Consider the following 16502-nt stretch of genomic DNA (forward strand, 5'->3'; position numbering starts at 1 on the left):
TATATATATATATATATATATATATATATACTGTATATATACTGTATATATTGTTATAAAAAGCAATACAGTTTATACTATATATATTATTTGATTATATATCTAATTTGACTGCTGAAAGACTATTCCTCATTTAATGAGGTGGTACTCTTGTAGGCTGGTTAGAGCCATTAATGCAGTCATTGCTGACTTTGCTTTATATGGCTTTCCAGTAACATTTTTGTGCACAGGAATTTTCCACAGACACCTCGAGGTCCGTGCACCCCTATTTTGAAAAATGCTTCTCTAATGCGCTGGTAGACGACTGAGTCCATAACACGTTTATACAGGAACAGTTAAAAAGACATAAAATACCGGATGAAAAGTGCTTGAACAGTTAATAATTTTTGTAGTACTGCTTATGCAAAACATGACTTCTTATGCACAAGCAATTTGCTTCTTTCTTACAATTTGCTGTTTCTTTGCAAGACAACAGCGTTTGTTTGTTTGGGTGGCAGGTGGAGGGCTTGTTTGTTTCAGTGGTCTGTCACACAGCATATAAATTACAGCATGGAGTGATGGACACCGAGCCGAGGGCTTCTGTTTGTCTTCGGTTGCACAAGGTCAGAAAGTACCTTGTCCGAATGTGCAGTCAAGCAGCACTGCTACAAACATGTGCACGCACGCAAACATAGATTCATGAACTCTCTCTAGTCCTCTCTCACTTCTGCTTCCTCTCGCTCGCACACATAAATTCACGCGCGGTCTGTAGGGACCAGGCCAAAATGTCAACCTGAGCACATGGCTGCTTCCTGCTGCTGGAAGCTCTATGCTTAATTCACAGCAGCACCTGCTGGTGGAAACGGGCACAGAAAATACCCTGATAAGGGAGAGAGAAAGAAGGAGAGATTGAGAGCAAAAGGACACAGGTATGGCTTGTATAGCACTCTGAATGTCTTCCATACCTTGTTTCACATACACACTCAGAGCAAACAACTTGACTCATATTAGACCAGCATAATCTAACTTTGAATCCCAACAGTTGAATCACTGTTGTGCTGAAGTTCAGACAGACCTCCCAAAGCCACAGAGTGTAGTGAAGTCTATTCCCAAATTGAGTTCAGGCTGAATCAAATGTGGTATTGAATCGTCTAGACCAGAGGTCCCCAACCACCGGGTCGCGACCCACTACCGGGCCGTGGAAGAATTGCTAACAGGTCGCAAGAACATTCTGGGAAAAATGTGTATAGCTAGATATCTGATTTAAATACACATATATAAATACACTCTGTTATTTATTTATGTTAATGATTGTTCTAATTATTCTGTATTTTCATTGTATGCGATTGATATGGAGTAGAAATTTGACAATTTCATGTTAAATAGGCTAAGTAAATGAAGATTATATTGGGAGTTAAACGGATCGCAGTTGATCAGTAATACGTACGGATGAGACCCTACCATTCAGCACGCACGTGATTCGCAGATTAATTTGCCAATTTACACGTACAAGCAATTTTAAACCACAAAAATAAGAAACGAAAGAGAGCTCAATTCGATACTCATGCACTGTTCTCGCACAAAGAAGAAGAAATGAAAGCGAGCTCAATTCGTTACTCACGCGCTGTTCTCGCACACAATCAAAGCGCGCACAAGCATAGAGACGTGTTTCAGACAGCGCGGAAATACCGAGTTGCGTATGCAAATTAGCCTGTCAAAAACCCTTCACGGCATTGTCATTCTCTGTGATTTAAATTTTTTTTTTCTTGCTTATCTGAAAAAATAGTCTGATCTGTGACTCAAACAAACCCACAATATAATGCGTTGAACCACTATATAACGCTATTATAATACTAGTAGCCTAATATATATATATATATATATATATCCCCCCACCCCTACCCTCCCCCCGTCCAGCCGGTCCGCAAGAATATTTTCCAAACGTAACCGGTCCGTGGTGTAAAAAAGGTTGGAGACCCCTGGTCTAGACTTTCCTGGCATGTAGGAAGTTTGAAAGTTAAAAAAAAAAGTGGAATTGTGAATGGAATTGAATGTAAATTGTAACAGAAAGTCATTTTATAACAGGTGGCATGAAGTTGTTTGAGTGTCCCATAGAGATAGGAGTTATAGTGAACTATGGTACTGAGCTATGGTATATATATACAGATAGTAGTATGTTCATACAATGAGTATACTTTTAATTTCCAACAGGAAAATCCATTTCAGAACAGATTACAGGGATGCACAATATATTGTCAATGTTAAGGATGTTTTCATTTGTTTGTATCAGTCGATATTGGATATTCAATTGTGCATGCTCATTTTCTTTTTCTTTTCTTTTTTTGCATTTAGATTTATTTTGCAGTCATCTGACGCTCACTTAAATGTAGCTTTTAATAACACTAACAATTTAATAATAATGTAATCTTTATCAAATCTTAAAATAATTGTCTATTTTTCATGACTTATATTATAATATTGTGATTATTAAATTCACATTTAAAATGGTTGATTTTAGCTTTAGAGTTTTATTAGTAATTTTTTAGGCAAAGAAAAAAAAACGGAGAATGACTTTTTTTGGACATAGCATGAAAATAATTATCGGCTTATCGTATCAGCCAGAATTTGAGTAATGTGCATTCCGCACAATTAGTTCTCATTTTAACTGACTAGTTAGAAAAGTAGTCTAGCGAGTCAATGTTAACTTGATGGAGATCTGAAGAGCAGCTGAGATCAAGAAACAATAGCTTGCATGTTCTATTGTCATATTTTTGAAGGCCAAGAAGTGAGTTTTGATTGGTAAAACTTTGAAAGAGCTGAGACCATCTCAGGCATCTGACAGTTTGCTTATAACATGCTTTGTGTATGTACTGTAATGCAGTACAGTTTAACTGTTTTCTTGTCTGCGTAATCAAGTATATGTGTCCATTGCAGGTAACCATATAAAGTAAGTAGGGAATTCTTCCTCCTTCTGTCGCCATGCAGGTTAGAGACAGAAAGAGAGAATTAAAGAAAGGACATCGACAGACTTGGAATGTGATCAGTCATCTTACAGTGACAAGCAAGCGGTAATTATCGGTGGAATACAGCAAACCGTCCTGTCAGCAGATTCACACACACACTAATCAAGAGATCGACACAACAATTGTGTTTCAACAACAAGTGGCCTTCGGCCGGCAGGCCCCACCTGCCGAGCGAAACATCATGCTCTCGGCTTGGCTAATGAACGTTTGAATGTAATTAGAGAGCAGTATCTCTGAAATTAGGCCTGCCATGGCATTAATTACACAATTACTGACAACGGCGACTCAATTGGTCAGGGCGGGAGCGGGAGGGGAAGTAGGGAGGCTGGCTGGGTGTTTGAACTTTGGACGCAGCTTTGATTCATAGTCTAGACTTTGTAGAAATATCACCTTTTCCAAGTTAATTTGTAAAGGCCAGCATATTTGGAAAGAGAAAATCAGGCTGACCTTTTCCTGAAACAATCCTAGCTTTTGCTCAGTCTTTGTCTTTCTCGCCATGGCTGAAGTCTTTTGTGTTGTTCTCATATTTCTCTCTCTGCGGCTTGTGCTAACTTGAGGGCCATAGCATTCGATTAATCAACTCTAATAGAGTAAATGTGCATCAGTATTGTTGTTGACTCCAATGGATGTTTTTGTCTTCTCTCATTTACTGTAAATTCCTTTTAAATTAGCTCACTTAAAACAGAAGGAAAGACCGGGTCTTGTTCAATCATGGCAGTTAGCTTTTAATCATCTTTTTTGCATAGCGAGCTCTGCGACGTAATGAGCTTCTATCTGGACTGTTTGCAGTAGAGTCACATATCTCCACCATCTTCTCTCTTTGTCCGGATGTGCCAGTGGCGTGCCCACACTCTGGAGTGCAGTGTTTGTGTAGGACTGTAGTGTCACTGCTCTGTAAAGAGGAAGCCCATATCTCCAGTCACCCAGCCAGCCTGGAGCGGTCTTATGACAGCACCTCATCAGTTGGGATGGCAACTCTGCTTGCAGGTCAAAGGAGAGCAGGGTGAACTAGTTGAAACACTGGAGGTGAGGCCTTCATTAAATCTGCAGTTATATTATGGGTAGCACCTTCACTTGTCCAGCTATGGTTGTCACAATACCAAAAATTCATTAGTCAAGTAACATTTCATGTTTCTCAATATAATTATTATTTTATTTTTTTATTTTGTATGTTTTTATTTATTTTTCATTTTGTTTTAGTATTTAATATTCATAAATATTTATTTATATATTTAATATATAATTAATTTTGATTATATAAGTTTTTTTTATTTTATTTGGTTGATATGTAAAAAAATATTATAATTTTTTCATTGTATCTAACTGTTATTAACAGTTACGTTATAGTATGCTATTATAATACTGATATTTTGAATTCACTTTTTTTATTTTGCATTTTGCTTTTTAATTTAAGTTTTAGTCATTTTGTTATGTGTCATCGTTATTAGGGGTTTCGTTTCTGTTCTAGATTTATTTTTTGTTTACTTGTAGTAATTTTACTTCAACTTAAAAAGGAATTTTGCCTTGGCAACTAAATGAAATAAGTTTTTGATGTAATATTTATGTTTTATATATCTGCTTTTTATTTTAATGACTGAAAAACTAGTTAACAATCACAACTCTGATATCGAATGCCACCAAAACACTGGCACTTTTTGCATTCCTAGTTCCCAGTTTTCAAAGTCGTAATGGCATTCATATTGAAAAAACTTCATGACACAAGACACTTCCACCCACGTCTCCTCGATATTCTCGCATTAGCCAGACGTGTCCAGTCAGCTGTCTGCTTAAGCCCAGCTTCAAGTGAGAGAATCCTCCTCACCTCTTTACAGCTCCATATCTCAGCTGCTGTATTTATTACAGCCTTTTTATGGGACCCTGATGAATTTTGGAGGCTTATGAAAACACTCTCAGCTGACTATTAATATGGTTTTGGTGGGAAACTCCCACCCCCATCTCCCTACGGGAGTGTGAGGAAATGCTTTAAAATTCCTTCTTATTCTGCTTCTCTCTGAGACTTTTTCAGAGAGGTTTTAGATGTTCAATGTAGTGGTTGTCAATCCCATTTGGCCAACATACAACTACATAGATCTGCCCATGAATGAGCTTTGATTCTTGGAATGTTTTACATGTTTTTTGGCTTAGATGGTATTACTTAAAAGAAGTTCATATTTATACAGTATGCTCAAACCATCATGTTGATCCCTAAAATAGATTTTTGTACCAGTTAACCATTTCCTAGATGTATTTCAGACTTTGGACTTGAGTCTCGGCCCTGTTGAAATAGGTCAGCTGATGGCCCATTTTCCCCCCTATACTCCAGAAGTGAACAGAAGGTGAGCATCAGTTAAAGTGGTGGGAGGAGCCCAGGGGATGAGTGACAGGCCCATGGGAGCTGTCCTCAGTATAGAAGTGCTGAAGCAGGGAATTCATCCTCATGGCTCAAGAATTCACCAACACAAAGGACCGTTCCTCCCTCTTTCGTGGCTCCATTGTGAATCTTACCATACCTAGTTCTGTCTTCATAATACAGCTTGGGAGAACATATCAGCCTGGGTGTCTGTAACAATGGATGATAACGCTGCTTCCATTCTTTGGAAATGAAAGTGTTAGCAGCTGCACTGAGGTATGTTCTCATATAGTTTCATACTCACCAGTCCTACCTTGAAGTTGTGGTCTCATACAAACATTGTTTCACGGCATTCTTGTACTATAGCTAATTCAATAACGTGCAAGATGTTGCGCTAGCAGATCATAAAGCATGTAGAGGGAGAATGAGATTTAGGCTGCATTAGGCTAATGTCGTTCTGCATGGCGGAGGGCTGAGCAGTACTTCGTGGCGGCCTGGGCTTTGAATAAATCAGACTTCCTCTCCTGTCCCCCTCCAACAAGCCTCAGGAATGGCAGCTAGGCAGACACTCAGACTAATCAAGTGAATGGAAATGCATGTGTCCAGTTAGCTCTACCTCACCTCTGTCTTTTCATACAGACTGTGCTCCACCAGAGCTAGCATTGTACTGCTCTTGGAGAAGAGGTCTTGACCCGCCTTTTACTCTCCATTGTGTTTTATCACGCAGCATACTCATGAAATATTCACAGTAGGCTCTTCACAATAAGCAACAGCATGGAGGAGCGGGGAATAAAGTCCGGTCTTACTTTTCCAAGCATGACCCCAAGAATAAAAAAAGTGTTCACCAGTGGAGTCAGGTATTCCCTACTCAGAGCTTCAGGGCTTGACTCATACGTTTGCATTTCATACTGTATGTAATGTGGGGTTTGGGTTTTGTTTTTGTGTCATGTTCTCATGTCTTTTATTTTGGAATTATTTCATGCTGTCAGTGTCATGCTTCCCTTGCCCTCTTGTCTTCATGCTATTGGTTCCTCTGTTCATTGTGTCATGTTCTGATTGGTTGTCTTAGTCATGTCTTGTTTCCCATTGGTTTGTTCTTGTCATGTGACCCTCTTTGTCTGATATAAGTAGCCATCATGTTCCCATAGTCTTGGTCGTGTATTGATGTTGTAACCCGCTGTCGGTGAGTCTAGTCTGTTCATGCCTAATCAAGTCAAGTCTGTTCATGTCAAGTCAAGTCACGGATTATTGTTTGGATGTTTGGATCACCTTTGTAAATAAACTGCACTTGGGTTCTTCACTACACTCGCCTTCAGTGGATGATTCGTTACACTGTAACTATTAAAGAGGAAGAGATGGTCGTTTTACTCATGCTCTGTGTGGCCGTTTGCACCAGCTTCAGTGATCTGTCATTCTAAACAATTTTGATCAAAGAGCATCAAAATTACTTTTATTGTTTGAATTTCACAATTAAATTGACATAATTTGAAAGCTGCTTAGACTTTGTTTTATCAAAACTAACATAAAGCAATCAAAATTTCAACTGTTTTGCTTATAATCATCGCAAACAACTCAAAATGATAGAGCACATCACATACCGCAGCCACGCATGATCACTTGTTCAGTATTGGCAGAACTTTAGGGTTTTGTCCTTCTGTTTGGGTGTGCTCGTAAACTGGTGAAATTACCCATATGCAAATGCAGAAGGCCCCGTCAAGAGGGGAAGAGAGAGAAATATAGAGAGAGCAGAATGAAAGCGGGAAGGAGAGAGCTTGGATCAGCTCACTGTGTTTTGGCTAAAGCCAGATGGCTGGTGCATTAGCTTCAGCACCTCAGCCTGTTCCTCCTGTCCTCTAGCTGTGTTCTCCACAATCAGCATAGAGCTTTATGAGCTGTGCAGAGCTGCTGTTTTATCCACGAGCTGTTTACATTCAACCTCTATCCTATCATTTTTAACTTTACCTCCACCTCAAAGTGCCTCAAAGTGAGAATGCTGGAGAATAAGAGCATAAAAATGCATTTAAAGGCTAGCAAAAAAGCACAAATGAATAAAACAGGTGCAGAGGCTGCTCCTGTGTGATAGGATTGGACTCAAAAGTGCTGATTTCAAACCACTACACTCTGTGGTATGGCTTCATCACAGGGGTTAGAGGCCTATCTTGGAGCAGCACAGCTTTTCACAGGGAAATTCCCAGCAGCAAGGCTCTTTGGTACCTGAATCCGCCTCTGGTTCAGCACTTCAGCAGACCTGGACCATCTGCCTTTAATTGATTGAGCACCTTATCAAGTTGCCTCCATTTCTATTTTAATCTGCATCGGAGAAAATCGTTTCAGTTTCATTAAATTAAAAAGAATATCATTAACTTCTTAATGATGATTGATTTATAAATAACAGTAACATTTAGGAAATATCAAACAATTAGACCTCAGGCAACTGAATGTGAAATTGTCCTTTTACGTGCGTTTCTGCAAGCGAGATTCCTTTGTGTGTGTGTGTGTGTGTGTGTGTGTGTGTGTGTGTGAGAGAGAGAGAGAGAGAGAGAGAGAGAGAGAGAGAGCACAATCACAGCAGCCTCTGCATCAGCACATCAAAGTAGCACAACATCACCAATTTTATTTTTCATTTTTTCACCCTACTGCTAAATGATAACCCCTTCCACCTACTCTATTCAAGAAGCTGTCGGAAATGCGTTTACACACACATAAACACATAACCTCCTCACTCATGGCTGTCTTATTTTCTTGTTTTTCCTCCATTGGTGCTAAAACAATTGGCAACAGAGAGGACCCAGAAAAAGGCTGAAAAGTTGACATTTAAGTGAAATGGAGCCCAAATGGGCCGGTGGGATACAGTAATGATGTTGGAGAGGCTGGGACTCAAAAAGAAGATTTATGTGCTCCGGGAGCCCATCATATTTTAGCCGTCAGTGTGCGCTGTGGGTGGTTTATGTGGGCTTGAGGGCTTTTCTGTTGAGCCTATCATTTGAGGCCTTTTGTGACTTAATGACATGCAATGTGAGGCCGCAGACCAGGGCTCTAATAGTCAAACTGTCACCGGCTATACATTTTTCACTCACAGTGTCTATTTTATATGCTACATTCTTATTGCAACAATTATTGTATGGTTTGTATAAATGCACTAATGGATAGAAACAATGATTCATTGTCTTAAAGAGCCAAAAATTCCAAAAGGAAATATCTCTCATTTATTCAGCCTCATGTTGTTTCACACCTGTATGACTTTGTTTCTTCTGTGAAACATATATATATATATATATATATATATATATATATAAATAAATATATAAAAGATATTTTATATATATAAATATATAAAAGATATTTTATGTCAACAAAAAAACAACAACGTTTCATAGTAAGGATAAAAAACAACGAACATTTAAGAAAAAAAACAGAAGAAAGTAAGTCAAAAAGGGTTGAAATAAATTGAATAAATTAGTTTTTTTCTCTTTTCACTCAGTTCATGCTCACTTCCATCTCTGTTTTTGACTGGTCCCCACTGTGCCAATGGAATAATTGACAAGCTGGAGTGGCCGAGGTGTTCATTTGCCAGGCACTTTGTCTGGTTTAATCATACCTTTAACTGGCAGTGGAATGGGGATGAATGGCAGTGGAAAGACAGGGAAGGGCTAAAGTGTTTTTTTTATACGTCTGAATCTCAGTCCCGGGGATGGGTTGTAATAGAACGGAGGTGTTTGTCAGCTGCTAGATTAGATAAAGATCTGGGAACCTGCACAGAAGTCTGAAAGTAGACTTTTGGGCCCACCTCTCGGGGCTTTTGGCAAGGTTTGCACTATTAAATTGTTAATACCAGTTTGGTTTGCCTTCCTATTTTAGTGCTGGCTGGATTCATCATCATCATCCTTCCAGGTAGTGACTCAAGAAACAAACCATTAGTGAAACACACTGTTCCTGAGCCTACAGGATTAGATCATCCAAAAAATCTGTCATTTACTTACCCTCATGTCATTCCAAACCTATATGACGTACTTTCTTTCAGTGAACACAAAAAATGCCCACATGTACAATGAATGAGGCTGAGGGTTGCTTCCAGCTTTGAAAATGTTGCAAAATAGCCATAAAAGTAACATAAACATAGTCTATGTATATGACTTGAGCAGTGGTGGACAGTAACGGAGTAGCTTTACTTCGTTATTGTACTTAAGTACATTTTTCAAGTATCTGTACTTTACTGGAGTCGTTTTATTACTTGTACTTTTACTTCACTACATTCCAAAGCATAAGATCATAATTTTTACTTCACTACATTTCATAAAACATATCGTTACTCCTTATAATATATCACGTGCTCCGAGACGCAGAAGCGGTGTCTGATTCAAGAGCGAACTGATTCTTTTCAATTAACCTTTTTAAATCGGTTCGCAAATCGCACCAAACGATTCATTGACGAATTAGAATGAACCGATTGCAGTTGTTCTCGAGTCGACAACTCACTGATTCAAATGAACCGTTTAGTGCGAGTCTCCAGTTAACTGAATACACAAGTAAGAACCGGGAGATCTTGTGAGCGCGCGCTTACATCTGAGAGAAAAAGAAAGGATGTGATGTTCAGAACATGGTAACTACAGTAATTATCAAAGTGGGTAGTGATGCCCTCTGGGGGCATTTGGCAAGGGGTGTTTTTACACCACAGACAAGGTTTGAGACGAAAAATCATTATGAAAATATAATTATATTTTCCTTAACATGTTCTTCCTAACTTCAGGCCGTAAGTAGGAAGTAGGATTATAAAAAATATGTGCTAATATAAATTTTAATTAAGTAGCCTATATAAAATTGCAAAATAAATCTAGCAGTACTTTTTTACTTAAGTACATAAAAAAATCTAGTACTTTTGTACTTTCACTCGAGTAAAATTGAAAAAGGAGTACTTTTACTTTTACTGGAGTAATATTTTATTATACGTATCTGTACTTTTACTCAAGTACTTGATTTGTGTACTTCATCCACTACTGGACTTGAGTGCTGTATTTCAAGTCCTCTGAAGCCATACAGTTGCTTTGAGGGAGCAAAAAATCTGTTAATTTAACTGACAGATAGTCATGAAAGAGGACATCTCTACATTCATGAACCTACTTATTCTGATACACAAAGCACAAGAGTAACTGTGCAAGGGGTAAATTAGAAGATTCCAACAGAAATAAATCCAATAAGACATGGAGAGTCAGGGTTTCAGGAATATTACCCCGGTAAATGCAATAACTCAGAAATGAAATATATGAACATCTAATCTCCCATATTTGCAACCTGATTAGTGTCAACAGCAGCAGAGGCATGTCTCTGCCCTCTGCTTCACACAGTTTGAGAAATTATTTGTAGCTCATGTAAGTAAGTAATAACAGGCAGAAGCAGGGATCCCATTTAAGAGATCATTTCCTAAAAGAATCCCGACACTGCTTTAAATAGCAGCTGAACACAAAATTATGGATTTTCTCTCAGTAAATGATAGCTGGCCCAGTCTCTCCATGGAATCACAGAGAGCCAACAGTAAGAGATATGTAATATATCAGGACAAAGTTACAATTTCACTGAGGGAAAAATTACCATAAGAGTAATAGTGATAGAGAGGGAAATGGAATTGGGAAATGACATGAACCAGACTTGAACTTGCCCATGTGTGTGGCACAGCAAATGTCAAAGTACACTAATCGTTCAGCCAATGGACTTTGCACTCTTTGCTCATAATAGACATTTTAGTGGTCTATAATGCTGTTTTTGCAAAATGATTAGTTAAGAGTTCATAGCTTAATATTGTAATGTAGTATGAAAAATATACTTTATTTTAAAAAAGGTTACATTTTGATTTGGTTATGACTAAAAGTAAAGACTTGCTTTTTAGTAAAAGTCAGTGAGAATCATTCAGTGACTTAATTTTCATAAATGATAACAATTTATAACTAATGAGTCTTCTTGTGTGATTCATTAAAAGAACCAGTGAGTCATTTGTTCATTAATCAAGCTACAATTATTTCATTTTAGTTTATTTTATTTTTATTTTTTTATTTTTTTGCAGTACACAGCTATTTCACATTGAATTCTATGAATGGATGGGCTGCTCTTTACTAACAGGAAGTGAGGATGCTGGTGGAACTGAATCCACCTGCTTATTACCAGGAAATGTTAACACTGTGTCAACACTGTTTGAAAGATTGTTTCTTTCGCTCATGACTAGCCAAGCTCTCTCTCTCTTGTCTCCCTGTTTTTCTTCTCTTGCCTTTCCTTCTCTTCCAACAGATCGCTAATGTCTCACAGTTTACGTGCAAATCACATTTGTTCCCTAAACTGTTCATCACTGACAATGCAGCCTGCATGAGAAGGTATGTGCTTATGTGTCGCTCTCTCGGATATTCTGTGCTGATAGAGGCATGATGCCCTCTTTAAATCAACAAGCACCTGGTGTGTATTCAGCAGGCCAATTAAGAGCCATTCATTTGCTAATGGTGGCCCTGTAGAGGTCTAAACTTCTCCTGAAGGCTAGCCCGCCGACAGACAGCGCACAAATCTTAGCACAGCACTAACTCAGCGTAGCTCAGCTAATCCCAACATAACTGCCACTCTCTTCCTCTGCCCATTCAGCACATCCACAACTACTTTCCCTAGTAAAAAATCTAATTTAATTCATTATTTCTTGTTTTATGTCTTCAGCTGCAAGTTTAATTTGCTCAGTAAAAGGACCCTCTCACTCACCAACGCAGCACTGTCTCATTCTTTGATGCTTTTGTCATGTAGGCATTAATGCTGATGATTTTTTCAAGGTTTGGGATTGCCAGGACGTCTTAACCCTATTCACTCCCCCAAACAACTGTTTACCATATGGTGGGGAAAAAATGTTTGTAGAACATATAAAATGAAGGTAACAGTGCGCATGAAATGTTCTCTTTTTTCTTGTTTGAATTAATGTACGTGCTTAATGAAAATGAGTCATGGCTTGAAATCTGGCGTAATTTGAACAATACTTTATGTAAGATTAAGTAACCCTAAGAAGATTTTTGCATTCTGTGCAAATTATTTTCATTTATTTATAGTTTCATGGTTGACATGTTGATCAGCATTATAGACATCTCATGTTGTCTGAGAAATGTCATGAGAAAAGTGCTTGTTGTTTTAAACTATTGACAACAGCAAGAGAATACAAGAATCACATGAACACTCATAAGACAAAAATGTGAATTAAATCCGGTGGCTTAAATTCGCCAACACAACAAGTGTTCCATGCACTAGATCAATGACTGATCATTTTAAGCAAAAGCAGTCAGTTACTAAATGCGATGACGAAATCAACGACTGTAAATTCTCAAACTTTCAAACCATTTTTTCAAGGTAGGCCTGTTTAAACTAAACAGAAAATTATCAATCCAACTCACATGCTTTTTGACTGGACCTAAAAAAATATTGAATATCATACGAAAGCTACTTGACATTCATTACTCATGTTACTGTAAGTGGTTAGTACTAAAACAAAACCACCACAATAGTCTAACTAAATCTGGTTGTGCTGTCTGCATTATGAGTGTTAAATCTTTTGTTGTGTTTCTTTGTTTTTGGAACAATGGGAGATCAGGCTCTTTCTCTCATTCGTCTTGGCAGTGCTGATTTGCAGACGTTGCCTGTAGGCCTCCTGCCTTGGCCCTTACGTGGACCGCTGCAGGGTGGGGATGAGGACTCCTCTGGAAAACTGACCAGTTCACCCATCTTCCTGGCTTCAGCGCCTGAATCGCTCTGTTAAATCTCACTCATTCTCAGTTCAATTAGGCAGTCTTCCATTGCTCTTGGCTTCACTGCTAGCAATAAAATGGCCACAGCGAGCAACAAACTAACCCTCCGCCCTTGCCAGCAGAACACAATAACAAATTAGCATAAGTCAGGCTGTCTTTCTTTTCAACTCTCGGATCTTGGTTTAAAAATAGAAATAAACTCATTCGTCATTGTAGGAGAAGCAGCATGGGTGATGTATATTGAAGAGACTGTGGTGAGATTCTCAGTGTCACCACTGGGTCCTGACACGTAGGTGGGCACATAATGGCATACTGTGTGCCAATGCCCAGGGAAATCAACCAACTGGTGGGAAGTTTGAGAATACGCATCCTGCCGTGGGCATCATTTGATGGTGTGGATGTATAAATAGACTGTGGGTCGTCGTGCATGATGACTTGCAGCCAGATATTAAATTCACGTTGTGATGGTGTCAAGCACAGATGAAATCTAATGCAACATGCATTTAAGCATGTTGACACAGTAAACGCATCAGCCCTGAAAGTAACGATACATAAACTTGTATGAAAGTAAAACATCAAAACAGCAGAATTGTCAGTGTGGAAAAATTTGGTGTTGAGTTCTGGGCATATGAAATATTACATGCATGGTCAAAAAGTTATACTTGCCAAGCGGTAAATGCAAGTAAAAACTGACCCCCATTATGTATTTGAATATATTATACAGGTGCATCTCAATAAATTAGAATGTCGTGGAAAAGTTCATTTATTTAAGTAATTCAACTCAAATTGTGAAACTCGTGTATTAAATAAATTCAATGCACACAGACTGAAGTAGTTTAAGTCTTTGGTTCTTTTAATTGTGATGATTTTGGCTCACATTTAACAAAAACCCACCAATTCACTATCTCAACAAATTAGAATATGGTGACATGCCAATCAGCTAATCAACTCAAAACACCTGCCACGACATTCTAATCTATTGAGATGCACCTGTATATATTATATACATATTTTATAACAAATCTTCAATTATTTAAATCAAATTGAATGATAGTATTACCAACACTGATGTAAGTAATTCAAATAGATACCTTCTAAAGAAAATGTGTTGTGACTTGCATTCTTACGATTTGTACCCTTAGCAGAAAATTTACCAAATGATATCTAGCATATCTGTCTGTCTGTTTGGCCTCAGAATAACTGATGTTTTACTCTACAAGTTATTCAACTGATATGGACAAAAATTTAAATTTTAAACTAAAAAAAAAGAAGAAGCAAAATACATTTTCATGGCAGTAACTTTTTTTTTAAGTCATTGGAAGGTTTGGCAAAAACTGAAATTTGGACCCTGCATAGAAAAATCTAGGAGAAAAAAGAAAAAATGCTATTACAAATGGAGAAAACATTTTTTAATTGTTTTTTTGTTCGAAGTGATGGGATGGATAGAAGAGGAAAAGTTTATTTTTAAAATCAAAGACGAAGCAGTGAAACAGTGGGAGTTATACAGAGAAAGCGAGTGATTGTGAACGAGATATACTTTTCCTAGCAGGCCCCGTGTTTATGTGTTTTGCTGTAAAGTTCTGTTTTCGGCTATATGGATTGCAGGCTTTTTTCCTCTTAGGAGTCTTTTATGGTACAGTACTCAATTTGTGCCTCCTTTATCAGTCATAGCAGCTGAGTATGCTGACACTGTGTTTCAGCGATGTGTGTGTGCGTCTTTATATACAGCTGCGGAGTGCAGAAGGACAGACTTAGTTTTAAACACATGCCCAGCACGTCCGTCTGGCTTCAGTCCAGCGGAGGAAATAAAGAGGAGGTGAGACAAAAAGCTTCCCCATGGCTCCAGGCTACAGTTGAAACAGCCACACAGGAATTCAAAATATAATTTTTCTCCAAGAACATCTACTCCTCCACCCCCTCTGCTCCCTCTTTCCCTTTTACAGCCTTCAAAACACCCGCAAAACACACACGGCACACGCTCAGTAGGGTTGTGCTGGTAGACGATGCCATCGTCCATCAGTGATGGCTGACAGACATCACCATGTTGAGTTGACATCGTAATTCCCCATGACACCCCCCCTCCCACAACCCGCCCGCAAAAAAACATCTTAATTAATCACACTATATTGACCAGTGCAATGTATGCTTTCAGTTTCAACGCAGTTATTTCAAACCGTTATTTGAAAGAGGACATCAATGAAGGTGTTCCTGATCACAATACAAATTGCATTCAAAACAGTTCAATGAACACAATTTAAACAATAAATATTTTATTGTGCAAAAACGGCAAACGAATTATAGGCTAGATATTTTACACGAACTAAAAACAGCAACAAAATTCAAAATTACTTAAATTAAATTAGATTAAATAGGCTAGAACATGCGGGTCAGATCGAGGGTGTTGGATAATAAATAAATTACAACAAAATTAAAATAGCCTAATAATAATTCAGTTTAACGTTTTAATCCTCTGACGTCTGCTCCGCATCGCTCCTTAGGCCCGGTGTTATGAGATTTTTGGTTTATGAGATTTTCGGTTGCAGTGGGTAGAGCATACATAAAAAGGTAAGTTTCAATGAATGAACAATCAAAGAATGCAATCGTTCAGTCAGGGATGACTGCCCAAAAAGTGCTACGTTTGTGTGAACAAAAATGTGCACTGCAAACTAATAAAAACATTATAAACTGTTACGAAATGATAAACAAATGTAGTTTAGGCATAAGTTTGCAACACGCTGGAAATACATTTACCTGTTTTGAAATATTCCATTAAACCTGCTGAGAAACAAGGAGCGAACTAAAATTCTCAGTTCCACACACATCTAGGAAAGCTCCGACCCACTGAAACTCTCTGAAAATCTCAGAAACCGAACATCTCCCAACCCTTGCTTAGAGGACTTCTCCCTCTGGACCGGGCGGCACTTTTGCTCTGGTTTCCTCTCCCTTCCTGCATGAGAAATGATGATGTTGGTTTCCCGTTGTCACCTCGCTGTCCTTTGACTGCTTCCAATTTGCATACGCTGTGTTGTTGCTCGACGATATATGGGGCAGCTTTAAGGAAATTGCGCTTTTGCGCGGGGCCCCTGCTGTACAGCAGGCGGAGAATCGTAAGTGTCAGTGATAGACTGGGCTATATAAATAGCTCCGGTGATGGCAGGATAATGCATGGAGCTTTCTCCTCACCACAGCTCAGGACTGGCAGGGAGACAGAGGGAAAAGCGGGCCATGTATCTTTTTTTCAGGTCACTCCGAAAAGCTCCTTGAGGTGCAGGAAGAGCCCTTGATTAATTATTACCGTCATCATCATCATCCTTAGTGGGAGTATAAATCAGCCAGACGTCAGTGTGGCTGTGGGAGAGGGGGGTGGGGGAGGGGCCGGTGCGCCGGGCTTGT

The 16502-nt window shown here is 38.6% G+C and overlaps 1 protein-coding gene across 3 annotated transcripts in view; it reads left to right on the top strand.

The window, feature by feature from the left end:
• The window catches only part of LOC107695759 (calmodulin-binding transcription activator 1-like), a 177211-nt gene that overhangs the window by 28820 nt on the left and 131889 nt on the right, over positions 1-16502 (top strand). The gene's annotated exons all lie outside the window — the stretch shown is intronic.

This window comes from Sinocyclocheilus anshuiensis, unplaced genomic scaffold (genome assembly GCF_001515605.1).
Source record: "Sinocyclocheilus anshuiensis isolate Anshui unplaced genomic scaffold, SAMN03320099.WGS_v1.1 scaffold234, whole genome shotgun sequence".
Taxonomy (NCBI): domain Eukaryota; kingdom Metazoa; phylum Chordata; class Actinopteri; order Cypriniformes; family Cyprinidae; genus Sinocyclocheilus; species Sinocyclocheilus anshuiensis.